The sequence below is a fragment of the Lipotes vexillifer genome, unplaced genomic scaffold, assembly GCF_000442215.2.
Source record: "Lipotes vexillifer unplaced genomic scaffold, Lipotes_vexillifer_v1.1 scaffold26, whole genome shotgun sequence".
In the NCBI taxonomy this organism is placed as follows: domain Eukaryota; kingdom Metazoa; phylum Chordata; class Mammalia; order Artiodactyla; family Lipotidae; genus Lipotes; species Lipotes vexillifer.
Window position 1 is genome coordinate 730,165 of NW_006797936.1, and position 17,867 is coordinate 748,031.

Consider the following 17,867-nt stretch of genomic DNA (forward strand, 5'->3'; position numbering starts at 1 on the left):
GCTATGATTACATTTCAATCCTGGAGAAAGGAAGCAATTTAGAATGATCCCAGGTTTCTGTCCTTGGTTGCTGGATAAATGGAGATTCTTAGAGGTTGGGGAAGCTGGAAGAGACACGGGTTTCCAGTGGTAAAGTAGATGAGTACATTTTAATTACGCAGTGAAGCCAGATAACCCAATTTGAAGCTCTTTTCAAAATCCCGTTTTGGTCCTCATATGAATAAAAATAATAGCTGCCATTTATTACTTAATTTGCTCACCCTACCTTATTTAATCGTTAAGCAGCCTTGTTTTCTCCATTTTACAGATGAGGAAATTGAACCAGAGACATTAAATAACTTGCTCAAAAATCACAAAACTAGTAAATGCAAAGACCTGCCTGGTTCCAAAACCCTCGTCTGTTTCCCATTTGGCAAATAGCAAACTTGCCGTTTTTTACATTAGTCACACATCTCCCTGGTGGCTCTATCCCAGAGTAGCCCCCTTGAGGCTCCTCTGTCCAAGATGCTCTTCCCTAAGCCCTTGGAGCAGACCTGAATGTGATACTAGTGCCCTGTGTCAGGTGAGAGTGGAATAGAATTAGTAATGTCCAATGCCTTCTAAATCTTCATTTGTTTTACAAATGAATCTTAGAACATTATAACAAGTGAGGGTAGACAGACCTTAGAGCTTTTCTAATTCATCTCAAACATCTAATGTGTCTCAAATTCTAGCCAGTCACATACCACCTTCATTTCAGCCAGATCCACCCATCACTTTTACAATTATTTAATATATTGTTTAAATAAACTGTTTTTATATTAAATCATTTATTATAAAAGGAACTTTTACATCACTATTTTAAATGGAAAACTAGTACACTTTCCATAATTTGAAGTTAACCATAAAAAATACAGACAAAACAAAGTAATGTTATTAAATTCTAGCCAGACATGGCCAAAATTCTTTGAAATTGATAGCTAGGTTTTTCTTGTGCATATTTGAAATTGTTTGGGGATATTAAAGACATTGTAGCATCAAACTGAGACTTTTCTCCTAGAATAAATAGGAGGATTAAAAACGGAATTAGAAGGAAAAAAATCTTTCCCCAGGTTGTTCAATGTTAATTAATGCCAAGTCCGTGCATAACTTAGTCATCTCTAGCACAAACAGTAGTCTGTATTCATCACTTGGAAAACTCTGGTCTTGTCTATTTCCCACATTTTACCAAAACAGAAACTGAGATCCAGAAAGGTGAAATGATTTTCCATGTTCACATATCTGATACCTGGCACTTAGTCGATGTTCAATGAATGCATAAATGGGCTATTTGGGCTTTAGAATAGAATGTGGATTCTAATTCTGTTGCTACCACTTAATGTCAGTACGATCAAATGCCAGGTGGTCTCTTGACTCCCAGCAATGTTCTTGCTAATGTGGCATCTTGCCTCACAAGTTGAAGATGCTGCGTAAATGGTAGTTAAAAGAGCTGGGTACACGGCTTCCCTGGTGGCGCAGTGGTTGAGAGTCCGCCTGCTGATGCAGGGGACACGGGTTCGTGCCCCGGCCCGGGAAGATCCCACATGCCGTGGAGCGGCTGGGCCCGTGAGCCATGGCCGCTGAGCCTGCGCGTCCGGAGCTTGTGCTCCGCAACGGGAGAGGCCACAACAGTGAGAGGCCCGTGTACCGCAAAAAAAAAAAAAAAAAAGATAAATGGGATTACTCATGCTCAATTACCTAGAAGATGAAGTTGTCTACAGAGGCCTCCTCTGCCTTCCTCGCCCATTTTTTCCCTTTGTCCCCCATGCTATTGGAATGAGTTTTAAAATTCTGAGCTTGTCATGGACTTTTCCAACTGCTTTCCCAACCTGCTGCATAGTCTCCTTAACCGCATTGGCCTGAGAGTAGCTGAGATCAAGCAGTTATGTTAATGCATCCCAGATGGCCTCACTGTTCAACACCAAAACTCAGCAATAGTTGGAAACAAAGCTGCCTCAGTCATTGCAGTAAAGACTAAAGAAGTGCTTCTGAAAGAAGAGTGGGGAGAAGATCTGGGCAATAGGGCAGAGATGTGCCTTTGGGACCAAAGGATGCCGCTCCTGGCACAGCACCCTCCCTGCTGCCATCTTTGTGGTGTGCACAGTCTGGCACTTAGTGGAGCCTGCAGAAATGTTTCCCTTAAACTCCTGCTCTGCATGTTTACCAGAAGAGTCACATAGATGGTTCAGGCCCATAGGGTTGTGATAGGTGATATTTTCAGCCATTTGACCTCATAAATTAGAGGGGGAAATGCTAAGAAAGAAGTTAAAGTACATATAAGGTGTTCCTAAATGATTACTGGCTCATTCCAACCCAGGTTCTCCTAACTCTGGCTTCTGCTTTTAAGTTTTACCTGACCTCTCCCAATGTCAAGACCTTCTGCCCTCCCCAAAATTCCATCACTTTAAGCAACAGCGACTCTAACAGCAATTACAGACAAGATCTTATTAACCCAAATACCTTGCTTCTAACTGTGCCCATACTATACAAGTCACCTTTTTTGGAGAACAAAGAAAATCTGAAAAGTGAATTTGTGAAGAAAATATTTTTTTAAGTTCAATTCAGTAGTAGAAACTTCTTACTTTATGAAGTCAGTGACTCTGTCCTGTCCCCAGTACCTAGAATCTACTCTGCATTATAATAGGTGCTCAATAAGTACTTGTCAAATGAATGAATGAATGTACATTTGGACATATGGGCTCAGCAATCAGATGTGGATGTTTATTCTGCTACTGCCACTTACTAGTGGTGTGACTTTAGGCAAGGTACCCAGCTCTCTGAGCCTCTATTTTCTCATTTATAAAATGTTAGTGCTATTTTTAAGATTAGAGACAAAGTATGTAGAGCATCTGGCATAGTACCTGGCCCATAGGAGGAATTTAATAAATGGTAGCTAAGTGCATCTATGCTCTGTCCTTATTCTTTGGGGGTATTAAGGAAGTCTAAAAATGTCTTTTCCCTCAAAGATCCAACTATCTTTTTAGTCAGTGCCATCAGTAGGACATAATGTTGGATGCCAAAGGGGACATTAGCAGCGGGAAATGGAAAACGTGGGGGAGATGAAATAGGAATAAAAGAATCGAATATAAAAGGCTGACAAAGAAAGAAAGCCAAGCAGAGGATCCAAGTCAGAGTGACGTGACAACAGTACCTGCCTCATTAGCAAGTGGGACAGAGGGATTTACCTCTCTCACCTCTCCTTTCCTTGGAGCATCCTCTCAGACTACAGGAGAGACAGAAGTTGGGGATTTTGAATGGTTACCTGGAAAATGTCTTATCATTTCCTGCCACTGTTTTGAGTCTCACTCTTTTGTATGACCAACTTAATAATTAATTAATTACTGTAGCAATTTAGCAGATACCTGCGGAGCAATACCAAGTCCAAAACCCAGTTGTTGGCACCCCAAAGAGATATTAACGTTTACAGTCTAGAACTGCAGCAGATCTTGTCTCTGTAACATCCATAGGTGCATATTTCTTTTATCATTTTAACTAAAATAAGTGGCTTTCTCATATGCAATGATGATTTCCTAGTATCCAAGAGTTAAAACCAGCATACTATTAACTTTTGTACTTTGAAACTGTAAATGGGATATGTGAGAAGAAACAGAGAAATGGGAATTGTTTTCATTAAGGGAGAAAATATCTTTTCCAGATAACCTATTCAAGAAGAGATAATTCTCAGGTTTCTACTTTGGATACTGCCATCATCCAAAAAGTCATTGAAATAAGATTATCCAAAAAGTCATTGGAATAAGATTGCTATGATGCATTATACTGTCATATCCACATACAGATTTAGAAGAAAAAATACTTCGGTAAGAGTTCCTCAGCAGAATACATTACGTTTTCTGAATGAATGAGATTAAGAAGGCAAAATATTAAAGAATGATGTTCTCTCCAAAAGTAATTCTTCATAAAAACACCAGGACTTTTGGCACTACATAAATACCATTTTATAACTATTATAATTAAGAGAACCAAACTGAAGGAAGATTTTGAGCCCAATATGAAAAACGGCACCACGCCTTCCTCCCTGAAGGTGTCCAGAATGATTGGAAGTACTTGGGTTATGCAAATGAAATGAGGAATTGTCTACAGTGACCTCCTCTTGAACTAAACAAAGCTTTTAAATTGCCATAAATTCCTTGAATTGTATTCTCAAGTGCCAAAACCATAAAATAAAGGCAGCACATCACAGTAGCCACCAACCAAATGAACTGACTCCTTCAGGAGAGGCTGAAGGATTTCAAGGTAATGTCCAATTCAGTTCATTATAGCAATACGTGTGAACTTTTGTGTAGGAGGTGCTGTGAGAGATACAAGGGGGATACAGTTCAGTTCCTGTCCTTAGAGATTTATAGTCTAATGAGCTAGACAGCTCCTTTAACAGTCGTAATGCAGGGCAGGATTCATTCATTCATTCATTCAGCCAATATGCATTGAGTACCTACTATGTCAGTCTCTATTCTAGATGCTGGAAATAAAGCAAAGAACAAATATCTCTGCCTTCATGGTATAAAGAGTGATACAGGGAAAAACAAAGCAGAGAGGGGGGATACAGTGTTGGCTCCGGTGATAAATAAGGTGTCCAGGGGAGACTTCACTGAGAAGGTGGCATTTGAATAATGACATGAAGAGGGTAAAGGAGTAAATCACTGGGAGATCTGGGGAAGATCATTCTAGGCAGGGGAAAAGCAGGGCAAAGTAAAGAGTCTGTGAGCAAGGTAGATGTGTGTAGTGCTGAGCACGAGCTAGGAGCAGTGGGACAATTTGCTGGCATCTGCCTGTCTATGACAGCCCGGCTTCTCTGGAGTACGGTGTTCATTACCTCACTAACAGCACCCTGCTGCTTCTTTCTGCCCTTAGCATCCTATCCATTTCTATGTTTTTCCCTACTTGGGAAGTGCTGTGGTCATCCTGTCCCTGACTCCGAGGCACAGCCCCTCCCCCCACCCCCTAACTCACTCATCTATTTTCTTACCTGGCTTAACTTTTCTGACATCTCAAATAAAAATAAATAATCAAATGAATGCATAGGTTTTTTTTTTTTTTTCTGACATCAAAAAAAAAAAAAATCAAATGAATGCATAGGTTTTCTCTCAGGTTAGCATCCGAGTCATGATCTAATCTTGAATCTGTAGTCCTGTGAATGATGGAAGGAACAGGAGGGGTCTAAGGAATGTTTGCAGCCCCTGCGTAGTAGGAACGTGGAAGAAGTTTCCGCAGGGGCTCTGACGAAGGAGCTCATGGTGCCCTCCCGGTCTTTACCTCCTGGCCAGGTTGGATCTTATCTCTCACACCCCTTCCACCCCGTTTCCCCAGCCTAGCCGTCACTTATACAGGAAACTAGTCTGTCACTGAGTTCACACACAGACATGATCCCTTCCCGTGGGGTTTCTGAGCTTTCTCGTCCTGTCCAGCCCTCGTATCTTTGGTCCCTTTGTGCCTGGATGGTTTACTTGGAAAGTAAGCACGGATGTCAGAGTGGTAGGCAATGACTGTGATGTGGGTTTAAAGGGAGCCTGAATGAACAGAAAAATTTGGGACACTGGAGGGCAAGTAAGATTGACAGAGAACAGAGAGAAAGGGAAATGAATATAGGGCATTCATAGGGTACATATAAGGAGATGTACCCCAAGCCCTGCATAGAAGCAGCAGTTTCCAACAGCCCTGGCTGCCCATTAGAATCACCTGAGGAGCTTTCAAAAACTAATGCTCAGTCCCCAGTTAAATGAGAACCTCTGGGGTAAAGCCCAGGCCGGTATTTCCTTGATGACTCTGCTGTCCGTCAGGGCCAACGGCCATTGAGCTACAATCAGAGCCGCAACAAAGGCCTCCTCTGTGGATCCTGCCTTCCGTGCAGCTGTTTGCAAAGGACTCTGCCTGCCTGCCTGGAAAGGACTCCTTCCTGGGCCTCCCTCCCACTTTGGGCCTCCCAAACTGGGCTCCAACCAGACGACCGTGTACGTGAGAGCGAAAGAGATGGCTAAGTGATACAGTGTTTGAATCACACCCTTGGGTCAGACCTTGGATCCAGGCCAGCAGTGAGCCCTTGGGCAAGTTAATTAACCTCTCCTGGCCTCGGATTCCTTTACTTGTAAACAGATGATAATAATAATACCCACCTCATGGGGTTGTGATGATTTCAAGAAGTCTAAGCGTAAATTTCCTCATGTAGTGCCTGGCACATAGCAGATGGCTGCTATTTGCTGTCAGCAGTGCGTGTCAGCCTGGCATGTGCAAGTCTCTACCCAGCCCCCGGCTTCAGGGTTTGACAATTTCTTGGCTCATTGCATCTTCCAACTTGACTTGTTTTTAATTTCTCTCTTTTTCTCTCTTCTCTCTTCTCCATGGTGTCTCTCATAACCCCGTCTTGTTCCCTCTGCCTGGCCTCTCTCTGTCCTTCCTTCAGCCTTCATGATTCCTTTGCATCCTTGAGACTCATCTCATGATCATCTCCCTGAAACTTTCCCTGAACATCGCCTCACCCCATGCCAAGCAGGGTCATTTCCTCTGTGCCACTAAAACGCCCTGTACTATCTCTAACTCTGCATCTATCACAGTGTGTTGTAACTATCTATGCACGTGCCCCTTGCCCCCACTAGAACTGAGCTCCTGGAAGTACTTTACCTTGTACCTTTGGTGCTTAAAACAGTGTCCAGTATGCCACAAGCATTCAATCAATGTTGACTGACCTAAATGTGCTAAAATATCTTTTCTGGTAGCCTATTAAGATACCCACTCCCTTCTTCCAGCCTGATTTTTCTACCATTGGAATCATTTTCTTGGGTTAAATAAGAAAAACACTACCACACGGACAGAAACCTAGTTAGAATGTCCCTTTGGTTACACACACGCATACACACACACGCGTACACATGGATACACGACAGTACAGAGGCAAGGACTGTCCTCTGCAGACAGCCTCATCCCCTGCCTTTGCCTCAATGCCCTCAGATGAGCAGTAGAGTCATGAGCTGAAGAGGCTCTACGTTTCCCTCTACCTCTAGAACCCGAAGGGTCTAGGCTCAGAGCTTGGGGAGGTTCAGAGAAGCTGGCTCTGAAGGAGAAAGATGGAGGAATGGACAGGGAAGTGGAGACCAGACCCAGCATCATACCCACATGGACAGAAGACTGAATGGGAAATGATGCAATCTGTATGGGAAGAATAATCCAGAAGGAGCAGGTCTGGATGCAGGGCCTAGAGGAAACTGGAGAAGGGGTAAGAAATGGGAGTACCTAGGAGGAGGATGAGGCCCACCGGGGAGCAAGCGCAACGAAAGGGCTTAGGGGAGAGAGATGAAATTGGAGGGTTAGTCGGAGATTCGGTTGACAAAGGCATAATGTGAATAAAAGAATAGTAAAAATGGGGCTTCCCTGGTGGCGCAGTGGTTGAGAGTCCGCCTGCCGATGCAGGGGACACGGGTTCGTGCCCCAGCCCGGGAAGATCCCACATGCCGCGGAGCGGCTGGGCCCATGAGCCATGGCCGCTGGGCCTGAGCGTCCGGAGCCTGTGCTCCGCAACGGGAGAGGCCACAACAGTGAGAGGCCCGTGTACCGCAAAAAAAAAAAAAAAAAGAAGTCAAATGCTCCAAATTCAGAGTGGCCTGAAAGGGAGCCTTGGCCTCAGGTGATGAATAGGACAAGGGCCCAAAGGTCCAGCAGTTAGCCCGTGTTCCAGAACTACCACACCCAGCCTTGGTTCACAGTAGGCACACACGCATACCTTGGTGCAGGCCCTATTTAATACTTACTGTGCCTGAAACTATTTGCAAGTCCGCCTTTTCTCCACGGACCTGGCCAAAAGTCTTGTTTAAATCAGGCCGGGCCATCTCCATTGCTTCAGCCCATGGAAACTGCTCTGTTTCCTGTTGCTCTTATATTATAGGCAGACAGCACGGAAAATTCTCTGTTTGTGACCACTAGCACATTCTTAGAAAATGCCTGCCCCGCTGGTATTTGGCTGAATTTTGAATAGCTGACTTTCTAGCTGCCCTGGCTAGCCAGCTGCTAGGAGAACAAGAGGGTGATCTTGATTCATTTCCAGCATTTATATGGCATAACAAGATATGGCAAACTTAACAGTAAACATGGTCTATAAGTGGGTATCAAAAATTGATATGTTGGGTGTATGAAAACAAAATCACATTTGGCAATAAATTTTAATTCATCGTAGGAGTAAGTGGTAAAATGAAGAGTATTTTTGCGAAGTTTTACTGGGAATTCATAAAATCATGCAAATGTACTGGTTACAAATCGACTCTCTATACCATACCATGCACATTATGGTCCTTGCATGGTCCTTATTTTCTCTTTTGACAATAGTTAATAGACTAGTGTTTGAGAACCTTTACCCTGGGATATAAGCTATGAGAATATTGAAAAAAGTGAATCATTAGTACGCAAAAGGAAATTTTAAATGCAGGGTGCAAATAAGATAAAGAACCAAAATATTTGTAAAATAAAATATAGAAAAATTAAGATGAGGGGTAAAACACACTACATAGTAATGGGAGAGGAATTTCCAAATGGAAGCCACACCACAGTCACACCCTTGGCATTGGTGAAAGGGCACACTGGAATACTGGATGCCCACAGGGTTAAGGCCAAAGCTGATGGTGAAGACTGGTAGGGAATTGTACTAGTCAGGAAGAGAAATATAGAAGGAAAAATGGCAAAAAGTAATTGTGCAGAAGTGAAATTTATGGATTTTGCTTATATATGAAATGTCAAACATGGATTTCACTTTAAATATAATTCATATATACACATATATGTATATATATGAAAACCTAAATTGGTAAAGATTTTTGGTAGCTATACAACAAATCTTAAAATAGAATATTCAAGTCTAAAATGTCAGCTTCCTGAAGGATATTTTTAAAAATCTCTCTTTCAATTTCAGATCATCCCTGCCGCCTCCCCCGCCGCCAGTTTCCAATCATTATATAAAAACTGTGGTCCCTACGAAGTGTAAGGACATTTTCCCTCCATACAGCATACTCTTTTAAAACACATCTTTTAAGAACTGGTATTATATGTATTTTTATACTTGAAAAATTATTGTCAAAGGAAGGAGAATACACTTTTTTACTTCCCAAATGTATAGGGAAAGTGGCTAACTTTTTTAAAGTTTACTTTTGCAACATTTTAAGAACAAAACTTGTATTTGTTTCTTTGTTTCCTATTTTAGGAATTCTCTCCTCAAATATGATCTACTTAAATTACCTTAACCTCCTTCTTCTTCTCTTTGATAATCTGTGCAGTAGATATTTGTATTCGATCGCTCCTGAAACGTATGACAGTTGGAACATTAAAGTTGTTTCCACCCCATTTCCAAAATTATGCATGTAACTTTGATGCATCTGTAAAGCCATGCATTCTGTGGTGACACCAGGCCAATTTTTTCTGTGAAACATTTGTGTGCTAAGGTAGATTTTTCTATAGGCTAGCAATTACATAGGTAAATTTAGAAGTACACTTGGAAAATTTGGTCATAATGTGAAATAAGCTCTTTATTTATTGTGAAATGCTTTTTTTTTTTTTTTTTTTTGCGGTACGCGGTCCTCTCACTGTTGTGGCCTCTCCCGTTGCGGAGCACAGGCTCCGGACGCGCAGGCTCAGCGGCCATGGCTCACGGGCCCAGCCGCTCCGCGGCATGCGGGATCTTCCCGGACCGGGGCACGAACCCGCGTCCCCTGCATCGGCAGGCGGACTCTCAACCACTGCGCCACCAGGGAAGCCCTGTGAAATGTTTGTAATAGTGACTAAAAGTTACTTTCCTCTCTCACTGCATAAAAATAACACAGTGCTGTACAGTAGAATGCTTTAGGACGATGAAAATCTGTATATGTGATATGGGACTACTAGTCCCATTGAGCACTTGAAATATCCTTAGTTCATCTGCGGAACTGAATTCTTAATTTTAATCACTCATGATCATTTTATTTTATTTATTTTTTATTGAAGTATAGTTGATTTACAGTATTATATTAGTTTCAGGTGTACTACATAGTAATTCAATACTTTTATAGATTATAGTCCATTTAAAGTTATCACAAAATAATGACTATATTTTCCTGTGCTATACAATATATAGCACTTGTTACTTGTTACTCTACTCCTTGTTACTTATTTATTTTATACATAGTAGTTTGTATCTCTCATATAATCCAGCAACGTATATGCTAGGTATATATCCAAAGAAAACTAAAACACTAATTTAAAAAGATGCATGCACCCCAGTATTTGTAACAGTACTATTTACAATAGCCAAGATATGGAAGCAACCTAAGTGTCCATCAGTAGATGAATGGATAAAGAAGATGTGGTACATATATACAATGGACTATTACTCAGCCATAAAAAAGAATGAAATTCTGCCACTTGTGATAATGTGAATGGACCTAGGGACTATTATGCTTAGCGAAGTAAGTCAGACAAAGACAAATACTCTATGTTATCACTTATATGTAGAATCTAAAAAATAAATCAAATGAATGAATGTATATAAAAAAACAGAAGCAGGGGCTTCCCTGGTGGCGCAGTGGTTGAGAGTCCGCCTGCCGATGCAGGGGACACGGGTTCATGCCCCGGTCCGGGAGGATCCCACGTGCCGCAGAGCGGCTGGGCCCGTGGGCCATGGCCGCTGAGCCTGCGCGTCCGGTGCCTGTGCTCCGCAACGGGAGAGGCCACAACAGTGAGAGGCCCACGTACCACAAAAAAAAACAAAAAAAAACAGAAACAGACACAGATATAGAGAACAAACTAGTGATTAGCAGTGGGGAGAGGGCAGGAGGGAGGGGCAAGATACAGTAGGGGATTAAAAGATCATGATTATTTTAAACTTGAATAGCCATATGTGACTGGTTTCTACTGTATTGGATAGCACAGAGCAAACAGATATGGTCATTTCGTTGCCTGTATACAGTGTTCCATTGAGACCAAACCTATGTGCAGCTTGATTTTCTCATTAGCAGAATGAGTGTTGACTACATAATTTCTAAATGTTCTTTGCAGCTCAAGCTTGTCTGACTCTCCTCTCTTGTCTCAAAATATCACACTCTTTACACCCAGCTTTAATTCTATAACAGCCTAAATATCAAATCTAATACTGTGAGGCTTTAGTAGCATCAGTGAAAATGACACTTGAGTTTTATACAAAATCTTTGATAATCAGTGTTATCACAACCGCTTTTTACACAGATCACAGAAAATATTTTTTCCTAAAACTGCCTTCGCACAACTGCAGTTACATCAAAAGCCACCACTGGCAAAACATCCTCCTGCGAGGCTCACCTGTCTCTCCCTTGTCCCTTCCGTCCCCACCAGAGACCTCTTTTGCAGTGACACCACTGATCTCTACAGTAGCAATTCGAATACTTCTCACTCCTGGGGGCCCTCCCTCTGCTAGATGTTAAGATTCTTGCTGTGGTGGGCTTGTGGCAACCATCTGCATCCCCAGCTCCTGGAAGTCTGACTTGCCAATAATGAGACCCATATACCAACGATGATAGTTACCGTTTACCAAGAGCTCGCTGTGACCAGACACTGTGCTAAGGGTTTTATATTCTCATTTACCCTCACAAAATCTATGTGGTAAATACTATTACAATCTCAGTTTAATAAATGTATGATGAATGGACAAAGAATCAAGCAAGAAACTTGGCTTTTCCTTTTCCTGGAGTTGGCCTTGCTCATGACAGACAAAAAGAAGTTCTCAGCAGCCTTTTCTACAGTGACAAGACCTTAGCAGGTGTTTTTCCTCATTGCAGAATGTAACGTGACTATCTAATATTCGTAGCAACCAAGGGTTGAAAGAGCAATGCTCGGGAGCTATAAAGAGCCCCGATTGGCTCACTGACATTCACATTAGACTGGAGCTAATTGCTTACTCTATTTTCCTGTACTTTTTAATCTCAGCAGTTGTATTAATCACTCCAGGGTGCTGCTAAAGTCTTGGTTTGGTACTCTCAGTTAAATTTTACCATGAAAATACAAGTTGTGATCTATAGGTTTGTTTCTTGTTGTTTTTTTAACCTCCTGGCAGTCTAGTGTGTTGCCTATGGAGCAGTTTTTATTTTTTCATGAAAACCTGTATTCAGGGCATAGGCATAATTGGCTTCGCTCTAAGGTCCCCCCTACTGGAGTGTAAGCTCGGTGAAGGCAGGGATCTGGTCTGGCTTGTCCACTTCTACATGTATCTGTAGTCCTTTAAATGGTGCCTGACATATTATAAGCACTTGATCACCATTTGTTAGATGAGTGATGACCAAAATTCAGAGTATTCATATGGTTGCACTATGTTCCTCTATCCCATCTTGAGGGGGTGAGGGGTTACAATTTTGCCCCCTTTTAAAAGTGTTTTACTATTTATATAAAATACTAAGAAACATGGGGGAAAGAAGGCATGCACACAAAATTTGACATGTTTAAGAATTTCTTAAAATCTTATTTAGCTATATTAAGATGTTATTGAAGAATATTTCCAGTGCTCAACCAGGGAGGGGGCAGAGCACATATCAGAATCATCTAGAAGAGCTTTTCAAAACTACATAGGCTCAAATACAACAAACTAGTGAATATAACAAAAAAGAAGCAGACTCACAGATACAGAGAACAAAGTATACTGGTTACCAGTGGGGAGAGGGAAGGAGGGACGGGCAAGATAAGGGTAAGGGATTAGGAGGTACAAAATACTATGTATAGGGCTTCCCTGGTGGCGCAGTGGTTGAGAGTCCGCCTGCCGATGCAGGGGACACGGGGTCCTGCCCCGGTCCGGGAAGATCTCACATGCCGCGGAGCGGCTGGGCCCGTGAGCCATGGCCGCTGAGCCTGCGCGTCCGGAGCCTGTGCTCCGCAACGGGAGAGGCCACAACAGTGAGAGGCCCGCGTACCGCAAAAAAAAAAAAAATCAAGTATAGTATTAACTACCAGATAGGAAGTCAACTTTTTTGCGTACTGCAAACAAACAAACAAACAAAACTTTGTATAAAATAAGCTACAAGGATATATTGTACAGCACAGGGAATATAGCCAATATTTTATAACTATAAATGGAGTATAACCTTTAAAAATTGTGAATCACTATTATGAGCACCTGTAACTTATGTAATATTATACATCAACCGTACTTCAGTAAACAAATGAACAAAAACTATGTAGGCTCAGGTCTTTCCCCTAAAGATTGTTTAATTCTGTGAATCCAGGGTGGAGTCTAAGAATCTATTTTCTCACAGAGAATCCTAGGTAATCTTTCTTCTTTTTAAATCAACCTTATGTGTGTATTGGTCAGGGTTCTCCAGAGAAACAGAGCCAATAGGAGGTAGGTGTATATTTATTTAGAGAGATTTATTTTAAGGAATTGGCTCACACAAGTGTGAGAGCTGGCAAGTGTGAAGTCTGTAAGGCAGGCTAGAAATTCCAGCAAGAACAGACGTTGCAGTCTTGAGTCAAAAGGCAGTCTGGAGGCAGAATTCCTTCCTCTTCTAGGAACTTCAGTCTTTTCTCTTCAAGCCTTCAACTGATTGCACAAGGCCCACCCACATTATCAGGTAATCTGCTTCACTCAGAGTCTACTGATTTGAATGTTAATTGTGAAGCTAAAAAAATAGCTTCACAACATCATCTAGAATGGTGTTTGAACAAACAACTGTGTACCATAGCCTAACCAAGTTGACACATAAAGTTAACCATCACAATGAAGTGCAATTTACATATTGTAAATGTACCCACTTGAGGTATACAGTTCGATGAGTTTTGGAAATGTATATTTTCAGTATCTACTACCTCATTCAGGATAAAGCACATTCCTGCACCCAGAAAGCTGACTCCTATGCCTTTACAACCATTGATCTGTTTCTATCACTATGGATCAGCTTTGTCTGTTCTAGAATTTTCCATAAATTGAGTCATATAATATGTACGACTTGGGCCTGGCTTCTTTTGTTTCTTACCATGGTAAAATACACATAACAGAAAATTTACCATTTTCACTACTTTTAAGTGTACAGTTCTGTGGCATTAAGTACATTCACATTGTTGTGCAACCATCACCACCATCCATTTCCAGAACTTTCTCACCTTTCCCAGCTAAAACTCTGTAACCATTAAACACTAACTCCTCATTCTCTCCTCTCGCTACTTCCTGGAAACAACCATTCTACTTTCTGTCTCTATAAATTTATGTACCTCATATAAGTAGAATCCTGTATTTATCATCGTGTGACTGGCTTATTTGACTTAGCGTAATGTCCTCTAGGTGCACCCGTGTTGTAGCATGTGTCAGAATATCCTTCCTTTTTACGACTGAGTGATATTTTATTGTATGTATACATCACAGTTTGTTATCCATTCCTCTGCCTATGTACACTTGTGTGCCTGGCTTCTTTCACTTAGCATAATGCTTAGAGAATCACCCATTTAGTTGCTTATAACTGTAGTTGTTTCCCCAAGTAATTTTGAAGGTTCTCAAACTCTTGCTAACCAAATGAATGCTAGAATCAACCTTTCTTCCTTCCTTCCTTCCTTTCTCTGGTTTATTGTTAGCCAGTCAGATTTTTATGTGTCTCTCAGTGGTAAGACATTTCTGTCACTCTTAGGGCATGTTCCTTGCCAAGGACAAGGAATGGACCGTGGTAATAATTTACAGTTGTATAGCATTGACCATTGGCAGCATTTATTTTCATGCCTTGTGTCATGTAATCCTCTTAATAACCCTGTGATTTATCATTATCCCTACCTTACCAAAGAGAAAGCCTGAGCCATGAAGGATTAAGTAGTGATGTGCGAAGGTCACACATTTGGCAAGTGATAGAACTGTCATTTGAACCCAATTCTCCTGACCCAGGTTCAGTGCTCACAGCTGCCTGTCTGTTTATTTGAAGGGCACAAGGAAGGCTCCCATGACAAAAATTAACTTACCCACCAGCCTATCATGGTGGTGAAATTCCTGAAGTAAATTGACGTCTTTGATGCCTGAGAATTCTTCAGTTCTCTAGAAATCCCTTTTAAAATGGAATGCCCTACTTAGAGTCTGTCATACAGAGTGAAGTAAGTCAGAAAGAGAAAAACAAATACCGTATGCTAACACATATATATATGGAATCTAAAAAAAAAAAAAAAAAAGGTTCTGAAGAACCTAGGGGCAGGACAGGTATAAAGATGCAGATGTAGAGAATGGACTTGAGGACACGGGGAGGGGGAAGGGTAAGCTGGGACAAAGTGAGAGAGTGGCATTGACATATATACACTACCAAATGTAAAATAGACAGCTAGTAGGAAGCAGCCAGATAGCACAGGGAGATCAGCTCGGTGCTTTGTGACCACCTAAAGGGGGTGGGATAGGGAGGGTGGGAGGGAGACGCAAGAGGGAAGAGATAGGGAACATCTGTATATGTATAACTGATTCACTTTGTTATACGGCAGAAACTAACACAATATTGTAAAGCAATTATATTCCAATAAAGATGTTAAAAATAAAATGGAATGCCTGAGGGATGAGTTGCATTTACATAATGTTCGCCCAATAGAAATCAGTTCATAATAATAAAAACAGCTGCCATTTATTTAACCTTTACCCCATCCCTGACTCTGTGCTAGTCTTCTGCATTCAGTAGATACCTCACTGAATTCTCAGAATAATCCTGGAAGGTGGATACTGTCATCCTCTTATGACCGATGAATTAACGGGGCCCAGAATGCTTAAGTGACTTCCCCAAATTTACACAGCAAGTAACTGGAGAAACTTTTTTTTAATCTCAAATCTGCCTAGATGTACAGAAGTGCTTTTAATCCCTATAGTATACTGCCCCTTACATGACCCTCTTCTAATTAGACACTGAACAGGAGGGATGAGAGATAGGAACACTCCCAATGCAAGTGGCTGGGAAAAGGAGTGAAATTGAACTTTTTTTTTTTGTTTTGTTTTTTGTTTTTTATTTTTTATTATTTTTAAATATCTCTATTGGAGTATAATTGCTTTACAATGGTGTGTTAGTTTTTGCTTTATAACAAAGTGACTCAGCTATACATATACATATATCCCCATATCTCCTCCCTCTTGCGTCTCCCTCCCACCCTCCCTATCCCACCCCTCTAGGTGGTCACAAAACACTGAGCTGATCTCCCTGTGCTATGTGGCTACTTCCCACTAGCTGTCTATTTTACATTTGGAAGTGTATATATGTCCATGCCACTCTCTCTTTGTCCCAGCTTACCCTTCCCCCTCCGCGTGTCCTCAAGTCCATTCTCTATGACTGCATATTTCTTCCTGTCCTGCTCCTAGGTTCTTCAGAACCATTTTTTCTTTCTTTCTGTTATAGATTCCATATATATGTGTTAGCATATGGGACTTGTTTTTCTCTATCTGACTTACTTCACTTTGTATGAGAGACTCTAGGTCCATCCACCTCACTATGAATAACTCAATTTCGTTTCTCTTTACAGCTGAGTAATATTCCATTGTATATACGTGCCACCCCTTCGTTATCCATTCGTCTGTCGCTGGACACTTAGGATGCTTCCATGTCCTGGCTATTGTAAATAGAGCTTCAAAGAACATTGTGGTACATGTCTCTTTTTGAATGATGATTTTCTCAGGGTATATGCCCAGCAGTGGGATTGCTGGGTCGTATGGTAATTCTATTTTTAGTTTTTTAAGGACCCTACATACTGTTCTCCATAGTGACTGTATCAATTTACATTCCCACCAACAGTACAAGAGTGTTCCCTTTTCTCCACACCCTCTCCAGCATTTATTGTTTGTAGATGTTTTTGATGATGGCCATTCTGACCTGTGTGAGGTGATACCTCCTTGCACTTTTGATTTGTATTTCTCTAATGATTAGTGATGCTGAGCATCCTTTCATGGGCTTGTTGTCAATCTGTATATTTTCTTTGGAGAAATGTCTATTTAGGGCTTCTGCCCATTTTGGGATTGGCTTGTTTTTTTGATATTGAGCTGCATGAGCTGCTTGTATAGTTTGAGATTAATCCTTTGTCAGTTTCTTCATTGGCAAATATTTTCTCCCATTCTCAGGATTGTCTTTTCATCTTGTTTATGGTTTCCTTTGCTGTGCAAAAGCTTTGAAGTTTCATTAGGTCCCATTTGTTTATTTTTGTCTGGGGCTGACCTGAATTACTACTTATGAATGACTCACTATGAATAACTTACAAAGGCTCTCTGTTTTATTTTCTTCTCTCTCTGTTTTTTTTTGTTTTTGCGGTACGCGGGCCTCTCACTGCTGTGGCCTCTCCCGTTGCGGAGCACAGGCTCCAGATGCGCAGGCTCAGCGGCCATGGCTCATGGGCCCAGCCGCTCCGCGGCATGTGGGATCTTCCCAGACCAGGGCACGAACCCGTGGCCCCTGCATCGGCAGGCGGACTCTCAACCACTGCGCCACCAGGGAAGCCCTTCTTACTCTTTTTTTTAAACATCTCCTTCAACACTAAATTGTTTGCTTGTGCAGAATGTATATTTGGAGCTTTTTTCTTTGTGTATCCAGGGAATGTTTTTGAAATGTTGCTTATTACTGTGCCCTAAGGAACTGATGATATTAGTCACAGTGAAGAAAAAACAGGAATATAAGATTCAAGCTGTTCTTTGATTAAAGCTCCTTAGATGGAATTTTACCTCAGAGCTTTGTTGTTTTAATGGCCTCCTATAGGTATTTTTCTGAGAGTTCTCCGCGGACTTTGTTTCCTAGTTTCTTGTAGCAGTGCCTGTCAGCTTTCTTGCTGCATGTTTTTTACTTCAAAAGAAAGATGGGTAATTTGCCTATTTCTGCGTTTTAGAGCAAGTCAAACAATGCCAAGTAGGCTATCATGTGTTGACGAGGAGTCAGCAG

The 17,867-nt window shown here is 41.5% G+C and overlaps 1 protein-coding gene across 1 annotated transcript in view; it reads left to right on the plus strand.

The window, feature by feature from the left end:
• HS3ST5 (heparan sulfate-glucosamine 3-sulfotransferase 5) overlaps positions 1-17,867 on the plus strand; it is a 180,507-nt gene that overhangs the window by 97,173 nt on the left and 65,467 nt on the right. The window lies entirely within an intron of this gene.